We start from the raw sequence: 26449 nt of genomic DNA, 5'->3' as shown, positions 1-26449 counted from the left end.
TTGTTTTTCTTGTTTTTTCTTTTTCCTGAGACAGAGTCTTGCCCTGTTGCCCAGGCCGGAATGCAGTGGCATGATCTTGGCTCACTGCAACCTCCACCTCCCGGGCTCAAGCAATTCTCCTGCCTCAGACTCCCAAGTAGCTGGGATTACAGGCACACACCACCACGTCTGGCTAATTTTTGTATTTTTGGTGGAGGCGAGGTTTCACCATGTTGGCCAAGCTGGTCTCGAATTCTAGACCTCGTGATCTGCCCATCTTGGCCTCCCAAAATGCTGGGATTACAGGTGCGAGCCACTGCACACGGCCCCGCCTCTGGTTCTTTCTGCTAAAGAGAGAGAGACTACCAAGGTCCTAGAAATGTCAAAGGCTCTCTAGCACAGCAAACCAGGGGTTTCCCCACACCCCCTCCCCCCGATGGCTCACAAAGACCCATCCCTGCCCAACGTGGTGACTCACGCCTGTAATTCCAGCACTTTGGGAGGCCGAGGCAGGCGGATCACCCAAGGTCAGGAGTTTGAGACCAGCCTGGTCAACATAGTGAAACCTCGTCTCTACTAAAGATACAAAAGTTAGCTGGGCATGGTGGCAGGCGTCTATCATCCCAGCTACTCAGGAGGCCGAGGCACAAGAATCACTTGAACCCAGGAGGCAGAGGTTGCAGCGAGCCGAGATGGCACTGCACTTCAGCCTTGGTGACAGAGTGAGACTCTGTCTCAAAAAAAAAAAGATCCATCCCTGCTCTCAGCATTTATTGGATGAATGCCCTCACGTGCCTAGCTCTCCCTAAGGGCTTGAGACCTCACACTGAACAAAATCAACAGAAATCCCTGCCCTGGGAGACCGTCTGTTGTACTGGGAGTCACAACAGAACTGCAGGTAGAAGAACTTAGTTCCGTGACTCAGTGTGACCCAACGTGTTTGTATCCGCGAAACCATTGCTTCATTTCCTTCTCCACAGTGTCCGGCCTGAGCACATGGCTGGGCCTTCCCAGGTGGGGTGGAGGAGGGTGTGGGCAGGTTCAAAGACGCTACCATTCCAAGCACGTGATGCAGCCTGCGCCAACCTCAGCACGCAACCCTGCTCAGACCCGTCTCAAAAACAGATTAAAAATAAGCAAGTGTATGTGATGGTTCTTAAGTTCTAGCTCAGTTCTTTCATCTAGGGTTAGGCCTCCCTGTCGCCAGGTAAGCTGAGGTCGCAAACACCCTGCCCCATGAGGCCATCTTCTTCTCCGTCTCTCCATCTGGGCAAACCCCACCGGCTCCATCAGACGGTGAATCCTGTGGAGATGGACCCCATCGGTCTCAGATTTCAGATTTTGTCTGCGTCTTCTGAAGAGAACCTGGCAGGCGTTTTATTTTATTTTTTTTTGGGGGGGGGACATGGTCTCGCTCTTTCACCCAGGCTGGAGTGCAGTGCTGCAATCTCAGCTCACTGCAAGCTCCCCTCCCGGGTTCATGCCATTCTCCTGCCTCAGCCTCCCAAGTAGCTGGGACTACACCGGGAGGCGTTTCAGAAATCACTGTGGATTAACCGAAAGGCCATTCCTGAGCCACATCGCCTAACCATGCTCAGCCCCAAGGAAAGGGCGTTTAAAGCAAAGAGCCTTAATCACCAACCCCAGCCAGGGAAGGAGGAGTCGGGCACCCTGGCCACAAACTCCGACGTCAGAGAATTCCAAGTTCAAACACAGGGCAGTCACTGCTAAGGATGGTGAAAGAGCTACAGCTACCGAAGCTTCACTCTGTGTACCGTTTCGGGTCAGCTCCACACCCAGCCTTCAAGGACAGCAGCTTGGGTTTGCATTTTTGCCTTGCTTTTAATTTTTTTTTAGAGATGGGGTCTCACTATGTTGCCCAAGTTGGTCTCAAATTCCTGCGCTCAAGAGACTCTCGCCTCTGCCTTCCAAAGTGCTGGGATTGCAGTCATGAGCCACTGCACCCAGCCATTTTTGCCTTTGTATGTTATGAATTTTGTGGCTGGTGCCGGGGCCTCCTGCCGAGCCTCTGTCCCAACAGGACCATGACCCCAGTTGGGATCTCCCCCTGCGGGGAGTTTGGAGGGGCTGGCAGCTCTCAGGTTAAACAATCCCGTTTTCTCAGCCAGAGACCGGCTGAGGAAGGCTCGTGCCATATGAGGAGAGGTCTCTAGAGGGGCCTCCAAGAGGGGTTTCGGTACCCTTGAGAGACAGTGCCACAGGAAACAGGTCTTCTCTTCCCCAGGACCCTGTCAGGAACATCCCACTACCACACTGTGAGTCCACGAGCTGTGAGGGGCGAGACCATGGCTGTCCCCGCAAACGCCGTCCCCGCCGACCCCCATCCATGGCTGACTCCACGCCACACTGGGGATGGGCCGAGACCAGACTCCCTTCCACATCAGTCCCACCAGGGCCCCCTCCCGTCCGGCAGATGTCCAGGAATTTCAAAATCCAGAAGGTAGCAGTGAGCCTTTGAGGCAGATGCCTCGTGTCTGTGGGCGAGTGAGGTCGCGAGGCGGCAGAGTCTTCGAAGGCAGAGTTGGTTCTGGATCCCGCACTGGCAGCTGTGGCTCATGGAGGCCCAAGCATCCCGTGGCAGCTTCCTTACGCTGCAGCTTTGAGAGTTGCCTGTGATGCTCAGCCCAGCATCGACGGTCATGACCAGGCCCATTTCTCGAATTCCATTCCGTTCTGCTCAGTCACCTGCCACCATGCCACAGTGGACACGGGGCAGGCAGAGGCACATTCAATGATGTGGCCTGGAGCCCACGAGTGAGGCACTCCAGGCCAAGGGGCGTGAGGGATCCCCCAAGAAGGTCCAGAAACCAGAGACAGTCTCAGGGGCTACCAGTCACTTCCCTTACTCACAGAGCTGAGAACACAGCGTTCTCAGCTCTGCCACTTGCTGTGTGACGTTGAGAAAATCACCAGACCTCTCTGAACCTTAGCCCCTCCACCTGTAAAATGGAAGCTTTACTTCCCACCTCACAGGGCAAATCCACAGAAGTCGGCCTCTGCAGATGTGAACAAGCCGCATATTAAAATAGAAGACTCGGCCGGGCGCGGTGGCTCACGCCTGTAATCCCAGCACTTTGGGAGGCCGAGGCGGGCGGATCACGAGGTCAGGAGATCGAGACCATCCTGGCTAACACGGTGAAACTCCGTCTCTACTAAAAATGCAAAAAATTAGCTGGGCGAGGCGGCAGGCGCCTATAGTCCCAGCTACTCGGGAGGCTGAGGCAGGAGAATGGCGTGAACCCGGGAGGCGGAGCTTGCAGTGAGCCGAGATCGCGCCACTGCACTCCAGCCCGGGCAACAGAGCGAGACTCCGTCTCAAAAAAAAAAATAAATAAAAAATAAAAAAATAAAATAAAATAGAAGACTCAGTCACAAACTGTGTCACCACCTGGAGGCAGCCGGGGTTTGCTCCAGGCAAATGGGCAGGCAGGGGCCATACCCGAATGAAATGTGACCTGCCGTAGAGGCAATACCCACAGCTACAGGTGACCACTCAGTCGAAATGAAGGTTGCAGTCACGCCTCAGGAAGAGGCACTTCATGGATAGGAGGAAGACACAGAAGCAAAGTGCTTTGGCTCTCGAAGCCTTCGCTAAAATGTGCACACTCCCCAAGCAGCAGCCCACACAAAGCAGCTGCAGCCTCGAAGGCAGCATGCAGGAAAGATGTGACAAGCCAGCCACTGCCCCTAGGACCTGCGCCCAGTGGATGTCCTTGAAGCAGCAGGGTTGCCAGGAACCGTGGAAGGAAAGCTGGCAGCAAGGACACCTCTCCCTGCCATGGGGAATCCTAATCCCCTGCGCTGGAACGACGGAGAACAACCTTGGCCAGATGCGCAGATCCTGTATCTGTGGGCTGCCGGGGACAGAGTCGGGGGTATTAAGAATACAAGGGAACAGCAAAATGCCAGGCGGGAATCCCCTCTGGCAAAGAGAAAGATGCTTCATTTCCAAAGAGATTAATCTCTCAAAGGCAGACATGGTTTTGTCTTTTAGGGTGTGTTTCCTTAGCAATTTTTTAGACAGATAAAATTCACATAACATAGAATTTACCACTGTAAAGTATTTAATGGTTTTTAGCCATGTTGTGTGACCATCACCACTATCTAATGCCAGGACATTGTCAGCACCCCACATGGAAACCCCAAACCCATTAGCAGCCACCTCCCAGCCTCTGGCAACTGCTAGTCTATTTTCTGCCTCTATGGATTTGCCCATTCTGGACACTGCGGATAAATGGAGTCACATCACACGTGGCCCTCTACATCTGGCTCCTTTCACCACACGTCATGTCCTCAAGGTGTATCCATGCAGTAGTCCTCATCCGTAATCCATTCCTTTTCAGGCCGAGTCACATCCCATCACATGGGTACACCACCCTGTTTATTCATTACTCAGCTGACGGACATCTGATTGATTCCAGTTGAGGGCTATTGTAAATAATGCTGCCGGGAGCATGTATGTAAATGTTTTCACGCCTACCCAGATTCCTTCTCTCCTGGGGACACACCCAGGAGTGGAACTGCTGGCTCATGTGCTAACTCTACATTTAACTTCACTCTACATTTGACTTAACTCTACATTTAACGTAACTCTACATTTGACCTCACTCTACATTTGACCTCACTCTACATTTCACCTCACTCTACATTTGACTTAACTCGACATCTGACTTAACTCGACATTTAACGTATCTCTACGTTTTACTTCACTCTACATTTAACTTTTTTAGGACTTGCCAGACCGTTTTCCTCAGCGGCAGCCACATGTTAACCAACACCATGGGTATGACTCAGACAGTAATTCCCTTCCCACTGCTGTCATTTTGTCTTCAAGCCTTTATCTGCATGCTCAGTCAGAGCTTCACACCGTGGTGAGATGTATTTGTCCTCAGTCACCAGACCAGAGAGAGGTATCAAGTCTCAATTAATACACACACACACACACACACACACACACACACACACTTACACACTTCAGATCTTTATTTTAGTGACTGTCATATGGGGAAAACCCTACTTGTAAATAAAGGTGTGTGCTCAAAGCTTTGTTCAGTGGTGCATTCAACCAATACTGGGCACCTGCAGTGGCAGGGCCCTCCACGGGCCCCGAGGATGCATCAGTGAACAACATAAAGCCTCCCCCATCGACCTCCCCAGAGCCATCAAAGAGACAGATACGATAGTGACAGTTTAAGATAATTAGCAGTGCCCGAAAGTTCCTCCCAAGATGGAAAATTAATCTTCCAATCAGGCCATGTGGAGCCCCTGCCGATGACACACATTCATCTCCCTCAACCATTCCTTCTCCACAGCAACCACGTGCCCTCCTCTGTATTCCAACTCCACAAAGCCGTGGAAATCTGAGGCACTGCAAAGAGAGAGGCCTCGGCTACGAGAAGCACCTCTGCTCTCACGGATACGTGAGATCCTGGATACACGAGATGCATCATGATCCCAGGGACAAGCACATCTTTCCACGCCTTGGGGGAGCTGTGCCGCCTGTCGCTGCCCGCCCGGAGACTGCGCCGAGCTGGCGTGTGCCACAAAGGATGATCACCACGCTGTGTCCACTGCACTCCAATGCCACGATGGTCAGAGCTGCTGCTGCTGCCACTCACTTGGCCACAGACGGCGGTCACTGACAGCGGTCACCTGCACAGCAGGGGCTCATGAGTGAGGGTCCCCATGAGCCGGTTGTCTTTCAAGCCCAGACACCAATGACCTCGGCTTTAAGATAAATCCAGTGACTGTTCCCATTTTACAGATAAGAAAAGCAAGGCTGAGAAGTATAGTTCACAGGTTCACGGCCACAGAGTGGGTACAAAGCAGAGACTCGTCCACGCCCAGCACGCAGACTCTGATGATAGTGGGGCTGGCTTTGAAATCCAGAAGGAGCACGTCGTCTCCCGCCGGGGGGCAGGGGCTGAATCTGTGGGAAGGAGGCAGGGACGAGGCACCTACTCCAGTTCCTCCAGTCGCCCTGACCCGAGGAACAAACCTGCCTCCTGGAACCTGCCCAGTGGCTTCTGTCAATGCCGAATTTCAGGGGCACAGCCAGGAGCCCTCCAAATGGATTAGGGTTCCCTGTTCTACAGGATGCTGACCAATTATTGTTATTTGTCCAAGTCCTGGTTTATCTGATTCTCTGATTCTTCACAGCTGTGTGGAGGAGGGGTGTGCCCATATGGCTCACGGGTACACAGTAGGTGCTTAATCACTGTGTGCCAAGTGAATGAATGGCTGCTTGACGATGAGGGTGCAAGTTGCACAAATAACTCCCTGCCTTTAAGGCATCTGCATGGGCCTGGTGGCCTCATCCTTCTGCCTCTTGGCAGCCCAGATCAGGACCTCACCCCAGAGGCCACTGGTTCCCCAGCCCCACCCCCTCCTCATTCCTCCCCTCAGGGCCCAGACAGGTCACGGGACCACATCTCAGAATGTGCACAGAAGCACAGTGGACGCACAACCGGCCACTCACTGCAGCTCAGGTCCTTGTACCTTAAGAACAGCCTACCTGGTGGGTGGGCAGATGACTGAACCCATTTCAGAGGTCCACAGACTGAGGTCAGAGAGGTGAGGGTACTCCCAGTCCGTCAGCCAGACAAGGCAGAGCTAGGACCCGGGTCTTCCAACTCCATGCTCAGCATCATACCCACATCTCAGGCTACCCCTCCTCAGGAGCTGGCTGCCGGGTGGCTCTGCCCAGGTGTCAAAAGGGGCCGATGTTGGCCAGAATGACCCACCGGGAAAGCAGCCAGCACACAGACCTTTGGGAAGTCTCTGAGTCACAGGCCAGCCAGAGCACACCATGGACAATCCTCTTGTCCATGTGGGATTCCTGACCAAGTACCACCCAAAGGGCACAGCAAGGCTGTCTCCATGCACCTGGCCGGCTCCACTGCCCGCGGTGTCAAAGTCACCTGCCCTGGTTAAGTCAATGGGCACGCAAGGGGCAACAATGAGCATGGCACTGACCCAGGGCCAAAGCCGTGGGAAACTGCCTCAGAAGAAACGGAGCCAGATGCCACCAGGCTAGTTGGCACTGGGGCTGGGTGACTTCGACCCTTTTTCTCTGTTTTCCAAATTTTCTGTGGGGCAGCAAAATAAGAAGTAAATTGAGATCTGGAAAACACCGTGTGTCCACAGGACTGCACACACAGGCATGCTCACGGAGCAGGTGGCCCTGTGGGGTTCCAGTGATCTCAGGTACCACCTGCAAGGGTGGGGTCAGCTTTTAGAATCAAGGGTCACACCAACGTAATGACCATCTGTGAGGAGGCGGCGCAGGGTCTAGGGAGATGTGCCCCAACTGTCTGCTGGAGATGGTGAGGAGGCAGCGAACCTTTGCGAAGACCTCAGTGCTCAGCATTTGCCAACAAGTCAATCTCCCACATGCCTAAGACGTAGGTGCTATGATACCCCCTATTTCAACAGCAAGAAAACAAAGAGATACAAAAAGTATCTAAATCAGAGAGCTAATAAGTGGTCAAACCAAGATTTGATCCTGTGCAGCTTGGACCAGATGCCCGACATTTAAATACTACAGTGCAATAAAGGGTTAACTCAGCAGGCCTGGGTTGTCCAAACCCCACACATTCCAAAGAAAGACGGGATCCCCAGGAGAATTGCTTGAACCGGGGAGGCGGAGGTTGCAGTGAGCTGAGATCGTGCCACTGCACTCCAGGCGACAGACCAAGACTCCATCTCAAAAGGAAAAAAAGAAAGACGAGGTCTTTACCCAGCTCATGGGAGATCCCCTCTGAGCCCTGGGAATATCCTGTGCAGTAAGAGTGCCCGAGTTCACCTGGGGTCTTGAGCGGCATCATGTGGCCTGTGCTGACAACACGCATTACAGTGGGGACCCCAGGCCACATGGTAGCAGCGTGACCTCTGGGGGGCCTGGGGACTAAGGCCAGTCATACGTATGTGAAAAACCCCCAGGAAAAGCCTGGCTCTGAGGGTCTGGAGCATAGTGCAGAGGGCTGGACTCCTTGTGTGCTGTCAACATCTTCGCTGGGAACCGTCCACATGCCGCCCTGGGAGAAGACAGGGGAAGCGGGCGCCTGGTCTCTCCTGGACTCTGCCCCACCTGCCTTTTGCCTTTGCTGATTCCACCCTTCGCTGTGATGAACCCTGCCTGTCACCAAAACAGCTTCACTAAGGACTCTGTGAGTCCCTCTCACGAATCAGTGAACCTGGTAGTGGGGGCGACCTTGGGGAGCCCCGAACACAGCTGTCCTGTTCTGAGGAGAACTGAAGGCCAGGGGTGGGGAAACCGAGGTCTGGCTGGATTTTCAAGAACATAAGTTACTTTTATAAAAGTCAAAGATGTAAATCCAAAAAAAAAACCCCATAAACTCCACTGGAATGATCTGGAAGGGGTGTGCTCACATGGTAACCGCGGCACCAGGCTCCCAGCTCAGGGCGTAGGCAGAGGGCCCCTGCTGGGCTGATGATGCGGCTTGGCAGGAGCGTCCCCTGGGCAGGTAACAGGACCCGGCACACCTCCCAGCTGCACTGCCTCTGTAAAGTGAGCCTGTGCCAGGAAGGGACCCCATGGACAAGTTCTCAGGCGACAGGCTCCGACGGGAAGAGGCACCACAGGGTGCTGCTTGCTCACCTCCTCCCCCAGGGTGAAGACCGCAGCAAGGGACTCCCGAGGCAGGTACACTTCACCCCGAGACCCTGACGCCTGTTCCCTGCCAGCCACACCCTTGCACTTTAGGGGAAAATAGGGCTTCTGAGAACAGGGTCCCGCTGAGGTTTCAGTTGGGGCCACTGTCACCTTCCAAGACGGCCCCAGTCTAAGCCTGAGCAGAGACACAGAAAATAAGACCAAGAATGCACTTCCCGCTACTACAAACTCATTCTCTTTCTCAGGACTGCTAAGTGATGAGGGCCACCCTGGAGCCACACAGAACAAGTCCCGGGAAGGAGGCAGGAGGCAGGGGCTCGGAGCACTCCACCTCCCCCAACGGCCCATTCACGGGATGCTGACCAGGGCCGGGCAGGGAAGGGACACCTCAGTAAACAGTTGATAATTTCTAATATAATAAAAATGTCAAGGCTGGGTGTAGTGGCTCAAGTCTGCAACCCCAGCACTTTGCAAGGCCGAGGCAGGAGGGTCACTTGAGGGCAGGCGTTCGAGACCACTTAGGCAACATAGCAAGACGCAGCAACTACAAAAAATAAAAGTAAAAAAACTAGATGGGCATGGTGGCACACACCTGTAGTCCTAGTTACTCAGAAGGCTGAGGTGGGAGGATCACTTGAGGCCAGGAGTTTGAAACCACCCTGGGCAACACAGCAAGACCCTGGTCTCTACAAAAAGTAAAAGTAAAAAAAAAGATTAGCTGGGCATGGTGGTGCATGCCTGTAGTCCCAGCTCCTCAAGAAGCTGAGGAGTGAGGATCGCTTGAGCCCAGGAGGTTGAGGGTGCGGTAAGCTATGACTGAACCACTTTACTCCAGCCTCGGTGACAGAGTGAGGCCCTGCCTCAAGAAAGAAAAAAAAGAAAGAAAAGAAAGAATCATGGAAGGAAAGGAAAAAAAAAAACAAAACAGGAACATTTGGATTCAACCAACACTATAAATTCTTTTTTTTTTTTGGAGACCAAGTCTTACTCTGTCAACCAGGCTGGGGTGCAATGGCGGGATCTTGGCTCACCACAACCTCTGCCTCCTGGATTCAAGTGATTCTACTGCCTCAGCCTCCCAAGTAGCTGGGATCATAGGCTTCTACCACCATGCCCAGCTAATTTTTGTATTTTTAGTAGAGATGAGGTTTCACGATGTTGGCCAGGCTGGTCTTGAACTCCTGATGTCAGGTGATCCACCCACCTTGGCCTCCCAAAGTGCTGGGATTACAGGTGTGAGCCACCATGCCCGGCCCATTTTAAATTTCATTTCCAGCAGTCTCAGGCCAAGCCTCCTACATTAGGTTTGTTTGCTTGTTTACTTGTTTTGGTTGAATGACATTCTCTCTGATTTTTCCCTTCTTCTTTCCAAGAAAAGGGGAAATTAGCAAGTTTCTAACCTATTTTCAGTGCTTTGCTGAGATGCAGGTAAAGTTTAACCAAGAAGCAAAAGCAAATCGACAGAGCGGGACAGCACGGACGCCAGGGCCAGCTGCCCCATGTGACCCCATGTCTCTCCCTCAGCCAGGTCTTCCGGTCCCCATTTCCAGAATCTGAACAGCTCTAACTAGTCCTCAGCATGACACCGTTGCTGGAGGCTGACCCTGCACCAGGCATCTCTGGAAGGTGGCACACTCGGGGTCACTCTCGCCTCTCCAGGCTGGAGAGTGAAATGCCGAGAAAGGAATTCCTCTGCATTCCTGCCTGCTTCCGAGGCAGGCTTACCTAACTTTCAATGAATTCCACTGGGAAAAAAAAAAAAAAAAGAATGATTGGCATCCAAGGGGTACACTGGGTTTGGCAGTCTGAGGGCTCCCAAGAAAAGCTTTTAAGGGCCTTAAGACACCTAAAACGCACACATGAAGAAATCTACAGCTGCCCTGAACATCCAACTGTTCCAGCATCCCTGTATTTAAACCCGGTGGGGGGTGGGGGGCGGGGGGACACGGCACAGAAAGCCATGCAGTGGTGTTCCCAGGGGCCCCACTGTGTACTCGGTGTGGCAGAAGGGTGCCCTGGAGGGGCATGAGCTTGAAGTGGGCATCGTTGGTTGAGTGGGATGTGCCAGGGCAGGGAGAAGCTGTCCTGGGAAGGAGGGCAGCCCGAGCAGAAGTGTCAGGGGAGATGGGGAAGTACGGGGGAGAAGGGACACGCCCCAGAGCCCAGCATGCGAAGAGGACTCCAAGGATGGACTGAGTGAGGCTATAGAACAAGGGGAGAAAGAATTCCAACCCCATAAACCCTAGCCCGATGCTGTTTTCCAAATCTCGGATAGCTCCAGGGAATGTTACGTTGCCAGGACAGGGCTGTGCACCCAAGTGTCCCTCCCCACCCTCCCTTCCTGAGTCCTAGGCAGGTGCCGTGGACATTACAGATGGGTATAAAACAGCCCTGCCTCAAGGGAGCTCCCAGGATAGAGTGGCTGGCATAGCAAAGGGGACCAATGGGCAGTCTCTGGGATACGAAATATTGGCTTGGAATCCTGATTCTAATTCCCTTAGGTGTGATCCTTGATGAGTTACTGAATCTCCAGCCTCAGTTTCCTTATCTGTCAAAGGCAGGTTGGAGGCTTAAGATAGTCTAAGAAGACCAGACTATTTATTGAGAGAGAAGTGCTCCATAAATTGCATCTAAGGCATACACACACCCTCTGACTTACAGCAGAGGTTACTAAACTCTGGGAGATCACAGGCCAGGAAATGGAAGAAAAAGAAATTTCATGATCCTGTTGGAATGCCCGACATTATATGTCTCCAGGAAAAGGCGTTTGCAGAAGTGAGATGCACCGTCAGCCACTGTTCCTCACCAGCGAGGACGCTCGGCCCCACTGTCAGGGGAAAGGTCAGAGCAGAATAAAGCCCAGTCCTCTGACTCAAAGCCACTGTGCTTCCAAAGCAGAATGCCCTCTCAGGCCCTGGCTCTCCTCATCTCACCACAGATGGAAGGAGCTGGTCAGCAACTAGTCAGGCTGAATCAGGAAGCAGGAGGCTCTGCCAGCCCCATGTCCAGGCCAGGACAAATGTCGCTATGGGTAAGGACTTGAGGAAAAGCACAGGGCCTTGCAAGGACTGCCACGATTGTTCTCATCAAGAAATCTGCTACACAATTTGTAGTGAGCCACTCTCGAGGCAGGCCAATCAGACACACCCCACCACGCCATGCCTCAAGAAAACCCATGTGCAGCGATGACACAGGAGGGACCTTCAGGAGCTTCAGTTCATAGGAGCCCAGCCAAGTATGGTGTGGAGGGTGTCAGGCTTCCCTGTCCAGGGACACACCTAGGTGCTCACCCTTGCATAAGTTGTGCCTCCTCTCAGAATCAGGAACAGCCGTGGCGCCCTCCCACCAGCACACACGTCGTCATACACAGACCCAGCTCCTCAATCTTGACTCAGTGAACTTCTGAGAGAGCTGCAAAGCCAGGCAGCAGCCATCCCTTGTGGCACAACACAAAGCAGACAGGAACACTGCGTTGGTGTCAACGTGTGGGTGCTCCTGCAGGAGACCCTCCGTGCTGTGTGTGTCCCTGGACTACCAAACAGTGCATCTGCTCTAGAGGTGAAGGTCTTCATCTGGTCCCCTCAACAGAGCACCTGCCGTGAGCTGCCTAGAGAGATATACTGGGGGGGTCTCTGCCAGACTAGATCCCAGGGGACTGCCTGGCGCCTGGTGGGGGCTCGCTGGGAGAGCAGGACATGTCCATTCTTCATAAGAATCATCAGATGCCTGGCGCCCGGTGGGGACTCTCTGGGAGTGGCAATAAACCGCCGAGGATTCAACGCAGGACGTGGGTGTGTGCTGAGGCGTCCATTCTTCACAAGACTCAACAGACGCTCAAACAAGTCCGTAACCCCAGAATGTGAAGAACAGCAGTTTTCCATCATCTGCAAGGGAACTTCCAAAGGCAGCCTCAGTCCCAGGTGGTCTCCAGGGGCTGCAAAACCATCCCAGTACTTAGTGGTGCATACTTGGTCTCAGCACCTGGTCTCAGCCCTTGCCACCTTATCCTCTTCATTGGAAATCCACAGGCTTATTTATTTATTTATTTATTGAGATGGAGTCTCACTCTGTCGCCCAGGCTGGAGTGCAGTGGCGCGATCTCGGCTCACTGTGAGGTCCGCCTCCCAGGTTCACGCCATTCTCCTGCCTCAGCCTCCCGAGTAGCTGGGACCACAGGTGCCGCCACCACGCCCGGCTAATGTTTTTATATTTTTAGTAGAGACGGGCTTTCACCGTGTTAGCCAGGATGGTCTCCATCTCTTGACCTCGTGATCCGCCTGCCTTGGCCTCCCACAGTGCTGGGATTACAGGCGTGAGCCACCGCGCCCGGCCCAGGTATATATTTATATTCATGTAACGTGCTTCTGTTTCTGTTCACACTCATCTCACTTCTTCCCTACCGGCAGACTGTTCTGCAAGTGTCAGGAAATCCACTGCAGCTGGAGACCAGCTCACTCCATCCACCCACTTCCCTCTACTTGGCCTGGGGCTCAGTGGATGCCAAGAGACTCAGGCGTCTGCTGAAGGAACTGGGGACACAGCACAATCCGTCTTAAAACACACACACACACACACACACACACTCTCCACACGTGGACAGCACTCTCCCTGCTCCAAGAATGAGCCCGGCAGCCCCAGGGCTGAAGAGAAAAACGTCTTGGGGGGGCAATGAAGACAGCGTGATGCGGTGCCAGCACTTCCCTCATCCTCACGGACTTGGGGAAACATGACAGTGTCCGAGACAGACGCAGGAGGAGAGGGCAGCGGGGTATTCCAGCTCGGTCCATCTGTACTGCTGACAGGATCCTGCCATTTGACTCCTTGGGGTCCTGCTTCGGGGGGTTCCCCAAGGCTGCTGCAGCCCTAATTGTTCCCCTTACCAAGTTCACGATGACAGCTCCCTGAGACACCCACAGGCGTGGTGGCAGGTGCCTATAATCCCAGCTACTTGAGAGGCTGAGGCAGGAGAAATGCTTGAGACCAGGAAGCGGAGGCTGCAGTGAGCCGAGATCGCTCCACTACACTCCAGCCTGGGCAACAGAGCGAGACTCTGTCTCAGAAAAAGAAAAAAAAAATGAAGATGGTAACTTCTGTATTATGTGTATCTTGCTAAGACTTTTAAAATAAAAACAAAATTTCATTTATAAAAATTAGCAATGAGCAGGATTGGACCCTTGCACCACAGTCTGCCAGTTTCTGGTTGGGCACAAGGCAGTGGGTGCCCAGCAGGAGACGGTGGCCAGAGAAGTTGCAGAGGACAGGGTCCTCGCCCCAATCCTGCCCTGGCAAATGCCGCTTGATACCCTGTTTCCCCACCCAGGAGGGTCCCCTGGAGCATATCCTCTCGGGTCACGTCATTAATCATTAGGGGTCTGATTACACCAACAAGTGAAAAATATAATTTGAGACAATAGCAAAGAACACCTCAGGAAAAGCCAAATCTTCAAATTCATCTAATCTAGCCTCTTCAACAGTCAATGAGAATTGCAACATTGTCAGTTAATTCCATTACTGCTAAGTGGAACCCTTCTGCCACTAATTACATGATATCCTGGCTGCTCACTCAATTACCCCTCCAGGGTAATTTTCCGGTTTTTTTTCTGAGCAGCAAGGGGAGGTGATCAGTAGACAAGGCTAGAAACCCAGGATGTACGCAGGCGCTTAGGCGCTGGGAGTCTCCACTGTAAAATGACACTGCAGCCATGGCATGGGGGCGTGAGGTGGCCACACAACAATGTTCGTGACGAATGGGGGTCTGAGGACATCAGGAGAGCCATTGAGGAGCAGGGTCCCTTGGTGGCTCCTGTTAGGGTGGAACTGGGACACCTGAGGAAGCAGGAGAAGCTGCTGGAGGGAGAAGCGCCCAGGTGAGCGTGGCCAAGTCAGTGATTCTGCCCCACCCTTCCCTGCACCAGGACCAGGACCACCTGGGCCTCCCAGAGCACTGACATCCCCAAAAGGAAAGCCCCACCTACCCCACCACCCTGCCTCCAGCCGAGGGGACTGATCTTCCCAGAAAGCAGCACGGCTCCCCTGTCCCGAGGTCACCAACTGTGTGGGCTGAAAGTACCCTGGCCAGAAAAACAGAACTAAAAGAAATTCACTCCCGGCCTTCATGAGTTGCCCAGGCCAGCTTTTCATTCTCTCCTTCCCTTTAATCACAGTCGCCAGGGTTGCAGGGCTGCTGCTCCGGAAGCAAGCGCTCCCCAACACTTGAGAGCCAACGACAGCTCCCGAGAGACAGGCTCCCAGTGAGAAGCAAAAGCTCAACCCAACCGCCCAAGTGTTCCTTCCTCACGAAGCTCCCGGAGGAGCTAAGAAGGGAGTTGCAGGGAGACAGGTCCCAGCTGCAAACCGAGGCCCAGCTGGCCGGACGCAGGCACCTTCTAAAGGCAGAAGTGCATGCACACCATGGGTTTTAGCTCTGCCCCAGCCCCGGGAGAGAGAATGAATAACTGGCAAGTACCAAGTCCAAGCTCCGAGGAAGCCAAAGGCAGCTGACTGCTGACAGCATCTTAGTGGCTCAACCCCGGGCCTGCAGGGACACATGCTCCTTCCCAGGCGGACAGGAACTAATGTCCTTCCCTCTCTGCTCCTGCCCTAGGATAAAGGGGTGGACCACCTTCTCCAGCAGGGTCACACGTTCTCATATGCATCCTTGTGACGGCTTTCGATCAGGAACCATGTACCAGACCAGTGCTTCTGCGCAAGGGACAAGTATGCAGCATCGGCCAGAGACAAGGGGGACTGTGGAGGATGCAGACCCAGCCCTCGGCCAAGACAGCCAGGGAAGGCAGAAGCACCCTCCACCCGGGAGGACACCTGTCCACACCTGGGAGCGAATGACAGCAGAGGCTGAGAGGGAACTCAGAGACTTGGAGGTACGTGCGGGTGCAGAGAAGGGCCCGAACACGGGGAGAGCGGGACTCCGACTGGATTTCAGACGGGATTGGTGAGTTGTGGAGCTGGAGACAGGAAAACCAGGCAGGTGAGGCCGCCCAACTGCGATGGTGACCAGGACAAGGGTAGTCCTGCATGGGGCTGTGACTCCGACATTCCGCTCCTGCCTGCCGTGTTTAGGACCCCAGCGTGTGCATTCTCGTGGGGTGGTGGAGGGTGAAGCAGAGATACACAATCGGCACCTAAACAGCCTTCCATGTGCACGGCTTCTGTTTCGCTGCACTCAACCAACCACACACACATTGGAAATACTTTTTAGTTGCATCTGTACCGAACACGTACGGACTTTTTTTCTCATCATTGTTCCCTAAACAACACAGTATAGCAACCATTTACATATCATTTACATCATTTAGGTATCATACATGATCTAGAGATGTTTTAAAGTGTATGAGAGAAAGTGCTTCGGTTATATGCAAATACTGCACCGTATGAAATCAGGGACTTGAGCATCCATGGACTTTGGTATTCACGGGAGATCCGGGAACCAGTCCCCTTTGGGTGCCGAGGGATGACTGTACAGCACTTCCACAGTATTAAGATCTCATGGTGTACACAACTAGGAAAGCATATCTGACACAGCTTCTTGGGCAGGCCCATGCAGCTCAGAGGCCCTTCCCTGCATGTGGGTACCACCAGGCACACCCCCCGTCCACATGAAAATGACGGAGAAGAGCTGGAAGCGCCTGCACCACTCATCTGTCCGCAGCCACATCGACTGGGTCTGGCATGGGCACACTGGTGAGAACAGCTCAGAAGGACTGAGAAATTGCCCATGGGGCTCTGGACCATACAGATTTGTCTTTACGGCCCCTGGTATACAAGGCCATGCCAGGAGGCAGGGTCCTGTACCAGCAGGAGCCCAGTGTGCGGTCAGCCAAGCTGGATTCAGCCACTCGATACCCACATGACCATGACCAAGTATCTAACTGCTGAGAGCCTGTGTCCTCGCTGAAAATGGTGGTGATGCCATTTTCTGCATGGAGTTGGTGGTAGTCAGGGTCAACGTTGATAAGATATTCAGCAGACGGGGCCTTTAAGCACATTACAGGTGAGGTGATACCAGCAAGGCACAGAGGAGGCACTCAAGAAAAGGGCCACTGAGCACCAGACCACGCTCTGGCCTCTGCAGAGCACACAGGCCTGAGCTTCCGTGCACCCTTCCCTGCATGTGGGCACCACCAGGCACACCCCCGTTCATGTGAAAATGATGGAGAAGAGCTGGAAGCGCCTGCACCACTCATCTGTCTGCAGCCACCTTGACTGGGTCTGGCATGGGCACACTGGTGAGGACAGCTCAGAGCACAGTTCAGAAGCCAGAGGCATAGTCCCCTTCACACCCCACAAGGTCACACAAGAGGGCCACCAAGGACAATGCCACCCACCTTCTTCCCACCCAAACACAAGCACAAGGCACACAGGGCCTGACAAAAGAAACTGAAAGTCCCCTGGCCACAGTGCAAAGGCGGGGAGGTGGACCAAACCAGACAGTGGCCACTGGCTTGCAGGTAACAAGCACAGGGGAAAATGTTATAACTCACCAGAGGTGTTGGCAGACTGAGCCCCACAGATGGCCTCTTCGAGCAGGAACTGTCTGTGTTCTAGGGGGCCAAAACAGGGTGCCTGGAGAGATTTCCAGACCTGTGGAGAGACAAAGAGACCAGGGCATGGTCAGACAGAGACTGTGGAGAGGCACGTGTTAAAACCTCATGTAGATTCTGATATTTCTGAGCTAAAAACCAGGGATCGAACTTCTGCTTCCGGGCAGATGGAGTAGACACATTTTTCCCTATTCCTCACACAAAGCACAACTAATACTCAGGATGGTGTATATAAAACAAACATAACGCTCCTCAAGGTGGAGAGAAGGCAGACCAGCCAGGGACATGGTGTGAGCTCTCTGGGTTTTCTTCTTGCCTCATACCTCCCAGACATGGTGCTGAATAAGCCAGCGACCCAGAAAAGTCAACAGGAGCAGGAACAATACCACAACAAAAGCGTGTTCTCTTTAGTCTAAAGACTGGGAAAGTGGCAGCTAACAGGGCAATACATTTAGACAAGTAGAGGTCTACTCCAGCCAGACACTGCAGAAAAATCTGTGACCTCAGCCCCACCCACAGCAGCAAAGGCTGAGTAGGGAGTCTAGATTTCTACCCTGTGTGGCTATAATGAGGCACCAAATCCCTGCCAGGGTGGCATCGAATAGACCAAAGGCAGGAGCTGGCACATTCATCCCCACCAGGCAGTAACAAATCCTCCTTTCACTCTGGCATTAGTACAGGCAGCACGGGGAGCCTGGATTTCTATAGCACCTGTCAGTAATGAGGTGACGCCCCTTTCCACGTTCCCTTGTGGAAGTGGCGTCAGGAAAAGTTAGCTTACAAAAAAAGGTTTAAGTAAGACTCAAAGTCTCATAACATAATACAAAAATGTCCAAGTTTCAATAGAAAATCACCCATCAAACCAAGGTTCAGGAAGATTTCAAACTGAAAAAATAAAATCAATTGATGCCAACACAGAGGTGACAGAGATGTCAGAATGGTCTGGCAAAGAGTTGAGAGCAACCATGATAAATGCTTCCACGAACAATTATGAACATGCTAGAAACAGAAGAAATAACAGAAAGCCTCACCAAGGAAGCAGAACATCTCACCAAAGATATAAAAAAGAATCAAGTGAAAATGATAGAACTGGCCAGGCACGGTGACTCACGCCTGTAATCCCAGCATTTTGGGAGGCCGAGGTGTGTGGATCACTCGAGGTCAGAAGTTCGAGACCAGCCTGGCCAACATGCCTAAACCCCATCTCTACTAAAAATACAAAAATTAGCTGGGTGTGGTGGTGGGCACCTGTAATCCCAGCTACTCAGGAGGCTGAGGCAGGAGAATCACCTGGACCCAGGAGCCAGAGGTTGCAGTGAGCCAAGATCATGCCACTGCACTCCAGACCATGGGCAACAAGAGTCAAAATCCATCTTACAAAAAAAAAAAAAAAAAAGAAAGGAAAATGATAGAACTAAAGAATACAATAACTGAAACAAAAGACTCAGTGGATGGACTCAACAGCAGAATGGAGGGGACAGAGAAAATAATCAGTGAACTGGAAGACAGAACAATAGACATTACCCCCAACTGAACAATAGAGTGGAGCAGACTGAAAATAAATAAACAGAGTCTCAGGGAGTTACGGGGCAATAATAAAATACCTAACTTTAAGTGCTTGAAATGTCAGAAGGAGAGATAAGAGAGGGAGGGTCTGAAAAAAGTACTTAAAATATCCCAAATTTGGTGAGAGATATAAACCTACAGATTCCAGAAGCTGAATGAATCCCAAATAGGATAAACCCAAGAAAATTCACACCAATATACATGAGAATTAAACTTCTGAAAACTAATAATGAAGAAAAAATATTGAAAACAGGCAGAGAAAAGCAATACTTACATTTCTCATCAGAAACTGTGGAGACCAAAAGAAAGTGGCACAGTAATTTTCAAGTGATGAAAGAAAAGAACTCTCAATTCATAATTCTATACCAACAAAAATATCCTGTAAGAATGAAGGGAAAATTAAGATAGTCTCAGATGAAAGGAAACTAAGGAAATTTGCCACTGGCAGACCTAATCTAAAAGAATAGCTAAAAGGAAACCTTTCTAAATAAAATAATAATAATAAAAGACAGAGTTTTGGAACATTAGGAAGGAAAAAGGAGTATGGTAAGCAAAAGTTTGGTAAATATAATAGGCTTTCCTTCTTGAGTTTTATAGATTATATTTGATGGTTGAAACAAAAATTACAACACAATCTGATATGGTTCTAAATGTATAGAGCAAATATTTAACATTTATAAATGGAGAAGGGTAAAGAGACATAAAAGAAGATTGTATATTTTACTCAAACTGGTATCACAATAGATGATAAAGTATACGTGATATAATACCCAGAGCAACCACTTAGAAAGCTGTGCAAAGAGATATACACATAAACAAAATGGAACCCTAAAAAATGTTCAAAAATGTTCAAATAACCCACAAGAAGGCAGGAAAAAATAGAAAAATGAAAACCTGAAATAACAAATGTAAGGCCTAATGTATCAATAATTGCATTAAATGTAAATGGTCAAAATATACCAGTTAAAAGACAGAGATTGGCAGAGTAGATTTTACAAGCTACAATTAAATAAGATCTACAAAAATTTGCTTCAAATATAATGACATAGGTAGGATGAAAGTAAAAGGATGGAATAAGATACCTTTTACGAACAGAAGTCAAAAGAAAGCAATCGTGGCTATGTTAATATTAGATAAAATAGACTTTGAGGCAAGGAAAATACCACAAAGAGAACGTTACATAACGATAAGAGAGGACTCCACCAAGAAGACATAGTAATTCTAAATGTGTATATACCAAACAGAGGAGCAAAACACATGAAGCAAAAATGGATAGAACTGAAGAAAGAAGACATAAATCCACACTTATAACTGAATACAACTTTAACAAGCCTTTCTCCACAATTGATAGAATAAGACAGGAAAATCAGCAAGGATACAGAAGAACTCAGTAATATGATCAATTAACAAGATCAAAGTGATAGTTGTAGAACCTGCCTCCACTGTAGTACAGCAGAATTCACATTCTTTTCAGGTGTTCATGAAATTTATGGCATATATTGGAAAAGAAGAATAATCTCAAATCAAATTCTAAGTTCCCACCTCAAGAAGCTAGCAAAAGGAGAGCCAAACAAACCCAAAGCAAGCAGAAGGAAGAAAATAATAAACATATAAGTGGGAAAAAAATGAACAGGAAACAGAATAACAACAGAAAAATCAGCGAAAATAAACTGGCTCTTTGTAAAAGTCAACGCAATTGACGAAACTCTAACAAGACTGACAAAGAAAAAAAGACAACACAAATTACCAATACCAGGAATTAAATAGGAGACACCATTAAAGACCCTGCAGACATCAAAAAGGTACTAAAGGAATACTATATCAGCTCTATACACATAAACATGACAATGTGGATGAAATAAAGCAATTATTCAAGAAATACAAACTACTTCACCTTGCCCAATTTGTAAAAGGTAATTTGAATCATTTCCTACAGCTATTAAGGGAATTGAATTCATAATTTTTAAACTCCAGTTTTTTTGAGAAAAAGAAATCTTTAGACCTAAATGAGTTCACTGGAGAATTCTATGAAATGCTTAAAGAATAATTAATACTAATTCTACACAATTTCTTCCAGAAAGTAGAATAGGAGAGAACATTTCTTAATTTATTTTATGGAGCAAGTACTACCCTGATAACCAAAGCCAGAGAAAGTGAGCATAAAAAGATTACAGGCTGGGTGTGGTGGCTCACACCTGTAATCCCACCACTTTGGGAGACCGAGGCGGGTGGATCACCTGAGTTCAGGAGTTCAAGGCCAGCCTGGCCAACATGGTGAAACCTTGTCTATATTAAAAATATAAAAATTAGCTGAGCATTGTGGCAGGCACCAGTAATCCCAGCTACTCGGAAGGCTGAGGCAGGAGAATCGTTTGAACCTGACAGGTGAAGGTTACAGTGGGCCAAGATTGTACCACTGCACTCCAGCCTGGTGACAGAGACTCCATCTCAAGAAAAAAAAAAGAAAAAAGAAATAGGTATAAACCTAACAATACACGTTCAGGAACTGTATGCAGAAAGCTATGCAACACTGATGAAAACAAATCAAAGATCTAAAAACACTGAGATCTAAAATCCCTGTTCATGGATGGGAAGACTCAACATAGTCAGAATGTCAGTTCTTCCCAAACTGACGTGCAGGTGATGATGATGAACACAATTCCAGTCAAAATCCCAGCAAAATTTTTTCGTAGATATGGACAAGATTATTCAGCATTTTGGGAGGCGAAGGCAGGTGGATCACTTGAGGTCAGGAGTTTGAGACTAGCCTGGCCAACACAGTGAAACCCCGTCTCTACTAAAAATACAAAAAATTAGCCGGGTGTGGTGGTGCGCACCTGTAATCCCAGCTTCTTGGGGGGCTGAGGCAGGAGAATTGCTTGAACCTGGGAGGCGGAGGTTGCAGTGAGTTGAGATCACGCCACTGCACTCCAGCCTCCAACCTGGGCAACAGGGCGGGACTGTGACTTTAAAAAAAAAAAAAAAAGTACATGGAAAGGCAAAAGAACTAGAAAAACTAAAACCGTTTGCAAAAAAAAAAAAGGGGGGGAGGAATCAATATACTCAGCTTCAAGATTTATTATACAGTACAGTAATCAAAGCTGTGTGGTTCTGGTGGAGGGACAGGCACATAGCAATATAACTCAATACAGAGTCCAGAAAAAACCCACACAAATATGCCCAAATGATTGCTGATGAAGGTGCAAAAGCCACTCAATGGAGAAAGGATTGTCTTTTCAACAAACGATGCTGGAACAATTGGATATCCATCAGCAAAACAATGAATATCAACCTAAGTGTCTTGCCTTATACAAAAATTAATTCGAAATGAATCATGAACTTACATGTAAAATACAAAACTAAAACTCTTAGAAAAAAATGGGAGAAAATCTTCAGGATCTAGAGCCAGAAGAGTTCATAGACCCAATATAAAAAGCACAATCCACAGACAAAAATATTGACAAATAAGTTCTCATCCAAATTAAAAACTTTTGCTCTGAGAAAGACCTGCTGAAAGGAGAAAAACACAAACCACAGAGCGGGAGAAAAATGTCTGCAAACCACATATTTAACAAATAATTCGTGTCTAGAATAAAGAACTCTCAAAGCTCAACAGTAAAAACAAACAAACAAATAAAATGACAATCCAATTAAAACAGCAAAAGATAGAAAAAGACATTTCCAAGAGGATATACAGATGGCAAATAAGCACATGAAAAGACGTTCAACACACCAGCTATTAAAGAAATGCAAATAAAACAAAATATGACCATACACCTATCAAAACAGCTAGAATGAAAAATGTTGACACTAATTGCTAGTGAGAAAATAAAGAATCACATTGCTGATGGAAAACCTGGATCTCGCACATTGCTGGTGGAAATACAAAATGGTATAGCCATTACAGAAAACAGTGTAGCAGTTCCTTAAAAACCTAAATATGTAACTCTCATGTGACTGAAAAACCACGCTCCTAGGCATTCGTCCCAGAGAAATTCAGACTTATGTTTATGGGCCAGGTGCAGTGGCTCACGTCTATAATACCAGCACCTTGGGAGGCCAAGGCAGGTGAATCACTTTGACCCCAGGAGTTCAAGACCAACCTGGTGAAGGTAGTGAAACCCAGTCTCTACTGAAAATACATAACTAGCTGGGCATGGTGGCATGCGCCTGCAGTCTCAGCTACTTGGGAGGCTGAGATGGGAGGATGGCTTGAACCGGGGAGACAGAGGTTGCAGGGAGCCAAGATCATGCCACTGCACTCCAGCCTGGGTGACAGGGCCGGGTGTCTTCAAGGAAAAGAAAAAAGACAAAGAAACCTATACACTAACGTTTATAGCAGCTTTATTCATAATAGCCAAAAACTGCAAACCACCCAGACGGCCTTCAGAAGCTCAGTGGTTAAACAAACTGATACAGCCACACCATGGAACATTACTCAGCAATAAAAAGGGAAGAACTTTTGATACACAAGACCTGGGTGAATCTCTAGGAAGTTGTGCTGACCAAGGAGGGGAAAGCCAGTCTTAAAGGTTACTTACTGTGTGATTCCATTTCTGTATAATTATTGAAATGACAAAATTACAGAGATGGAGAACAGATGAGTGGTTACCAGGGCTTATGGAGCAAGTAGGGGCAGAAGGAAGTGGGTCAGGCCCTAAAAAGGCACCGTGAGGGGTCCTGGTGTGGACGGCAGCATTTGAATCTCGACCGTGTCAACATCAGCATCCTGGCTGTGATGCTATCATACCGTCCCAGGACGAGACTATGGGGGTAAACTGCGTGTATCTCTGTACTAATTCTTACAACTGCAATTATCTTAAAAATACAGTTGGCCCTTAAGCAACACAGGTTTGAACTTCACGAGTCCCTTACACGTGGATACTCTCCCACCTCTGCCACCCCTGAGACAGCAAGACCAACCCCTTCTCCTCCTCCTCCTTTCCTCCTCCTCTCCTCCTCCTCCTCTTCCTCAGCCCACTCAACATGAAGATGATACAGATGAAGCCTTTTACTATGATCCACTTCCACTCAATGGGGAGTGAATATATTTTCTCTTCTTTATGATTCTCTTAGTAACATGTTCTTTTCTCTAGCTTATTTAAAGTAAGGTTATTTGTTTGTATAACATACAAAACAGGTGTTAATGGACTGTTTATGTTATCGGTAAGGTTTCCAGTCAATAGTAGGCTATCAGTAGTTACGTTTTGGGGCAGTCACAAGTTATACCTGGACTTTGGACTGTGTGGGAGTTGGAACCCCTAACCTCTACATTGTTCAAAGGTTAACTGTAAAAATTTTAAGTCTTTTTAAAAGTACATCGTGGAAAACGAAAGGACAAAACTTTCACACAGTTTCAATAAGAGACAGCAATGTTCCTAGGCATACAACTAAAAATAATAAAACATACATCCACACAAAAACATGCAGGCCAGCCACAGCAGCTCACACCTGTAATCCCAGCACTTTGAGGGGCCGGGGTGGGAGGGTGGCTTGAGCCCAGGAGTTTGAAGCCAGCCTGCAGCACAGAAGACTCCATGTCTACCAAAAAAAAAGAAGTGTATATGAATGTTCATGGCAGCATCCCTCATAACAGCTCAAAAGTGGAGGTAACCCAAACATCCCTGGGCTGACGAATGCATAAATGCATTGTGGTCCAGCCTTAAAATGGAACATGATTCAGTCATCAAAAAAGAAGAAAGGCCTGACCCAGGCTACAACACGGAGGAACGTTGGTAACATGATGCTAAACAAAAGAAGCCAGTCACAAAGGATCTCACTTGGCATGATTCCACTTACATGCAATGCTCAGAACGGGCAAACCCACCGAGATGGAAGGCAGATGAGTCATTGTCAGGGGCTGGGAAAGGGAAGACTGGAGCAGGGAGTAAGGTTGATGGTTTGGGGGTCTTTATTAGGGGGGATGAAAATGTTCCTAAATCGACTCTGATGATTGCACAATCCCCCTAGTTTACTAAAAAACATGGTACTGCAGGTTTTCAAAGGGTGAATCACAATGGTATGTAAATTATATCTCAACAAATTCTCTAAGAAATCTGCAACTGGGTTCTAGGAAATTTTAACGACATCCATTAAAGAAGGATGCTCCTTCCCCCAATAGCGAATCACTAAATTACTGAACTATTTAAATCGTTGGCCTGCAGGCCAGACGCAGTGGTTCATGCCTGTAATCCCAGCACTTTGGGAGGCTGAGGCGGGAGGATCACTTGAAGTCAGGAGTTCGAGACCGGCCTGGCCAACATGGCAAAAACCCATCTCTACTAAAAGTACAAACATTAGTTGGCTGTATTGGTGCGGGTCTGTAATCCCAGCTTCTCAGGAGGCTGAGGCAGGAGAATTGCTTGAACCCAGGAGGCAGAGGCTGCAGTGAGCCGAGATCATGCCACTAAGACAGAGCCAGACTCATCTCAATAAATAAATAAATAGGGCCGGGCGTGGTGGCTCATGCCTGTAATCCTAGCACTTTGAGAGGCCGAGGCGGGTGGATCATGAGATGAGGAGTTCGAGACCAGCCCAGCCAACATGGTGAAACCCCACCTCTACTAAAAAAAAATAATAATAATACAAAATCAGCCAGGTGTGGTAGCACGCGCCTGTAATCCCAGCTACTGGGGAGGCTGAAGCAGGAGAATTGCTTGAACCCGGGAGGCAGAGGTTGCAGTGAGCCAAGATCATGCCATTGCACTCCAGCCTGGGTGACAGAGCAAGACTCGTCAAATAAATAAATAAATAAATAAATAAATAAATAAATAAATAAACGTTAGCCCGCAGATGTGCATCTATTTTTGGAAGTGCTCATCACTCTTGCAGAGATGGAAACCATCCTTGTGAGGAGTTCTGAAACAGCTCTGTGACCCAAAGGAAATACCCCCACAGACAGGTCCTCCACGTGCTGGACTCCAAGTCGGGGGGCCTGTCTGTAGGCAGCCAGACCTGGCCTGCCTGAGCCTTGGGCCCCTTTATTGGAAGGTGCCACAAAGCAGGGGCCTGGTCTCTGGAGCAGCCCACCCTGCCTGACCCCAGCCCCCTCCATGACTTCCCAACTGCCACGTTCAAGCTAAGTCTGCGTCCTCTTCTGTCAAGGGGGGATGAGGGACCACACTCATTCCGGAGTCCCAGGCACTGGATGAGCATGGCTGGGTGGCCCTGCTGCCCCACAGGCACCCATGAACCGACGGAGGAAATGTCACACCCTCCCCGTCTCATGTTCAAAACGTGTATACAAATGTTCATGGCAGCACCATTTACAATAGCCAAAACCCAGCAAGAACAAAAGATCCATCAATACACAACGGAGACAGGAAACAAGAGCTACGGTACAACGGAGCATCTCCAGCCATAAAAAGGAGGCACTGATCCACGCTACAGCACGAATCGTCCTCTGTGGTATAAGAAATACACTGGGGGCCGGGCGCGGTGGCTCATGCCTGTAATCCCAGCACTTTGGGAGGTCGAGGCGGGGGGATCACAAGGTCAGGAGATCGAGACCATCCTGGCTAACACAGTGAAACCCCGTCTCTACTAAAAATACAAAAAAAATTAGCCGGGCGTGGTGGTGGGTGCCTGTAGGCCCAGCTACACGGGAGGCTGAGGCATGAGAATGGTGTGAACCCGGGGAGCGGAGCTTGCAGTGAGCCAAGATCGCGTCACTGCACTGCAGCCTGGG

The 26449-nt window shown here is 49.6% G+C and overlaps 1 protein-coding gene across 15 annotated transcripts in view; it reads right to left on the bottom strand.

Annotated features, from left to right (window-relative positions):
* Positions 1 to 26449, bottom strand: part of SHANK2 (SH3 and multiple ankyrin repeat domains 2) — a 671410-nt gene that overhangs the window by 626443 nt on the left and 18518 nt on the right. For 13 of the 15 annotated variants that reach the window (XM_077961772.1, XM_077961773.1, XM_077961777.1 and 10 more), the window contains one exon: positions 17137 to 17236. The exons of the other annotated variants lie outside the window; for them this stretch is intronic. The gene's annotated coding sequence lies outside the window, so the exon portion shown is untranslated. The remainder of the gene's footprint in view (positions 1 to 17136; positions 17237 to 26449) is intronic. 15 annotated transcript variants of the gene reach the window in all.

This window comes from Macaca mulatta, chromosome 14 (genome assembly GCF_049350105.2).
Source record: "Macaca mulatta isolate MMU2019108-1 chromosome 14, T2T-MMU8v2.0, whole genome shotgun sequence".
NCBI classification, from domain to species: domain Eukaryota; kingdom Metazoa; phylum Chordata; class Mammalia; order Primates; family Cercopithecidae; genus Macaca; species Macaca mulatta.
The sequence above is the reverse complement of the archived record's forward strand: the minus strand, read 5'-3'. Positions and strand labels throughout refer to the sequence as shown.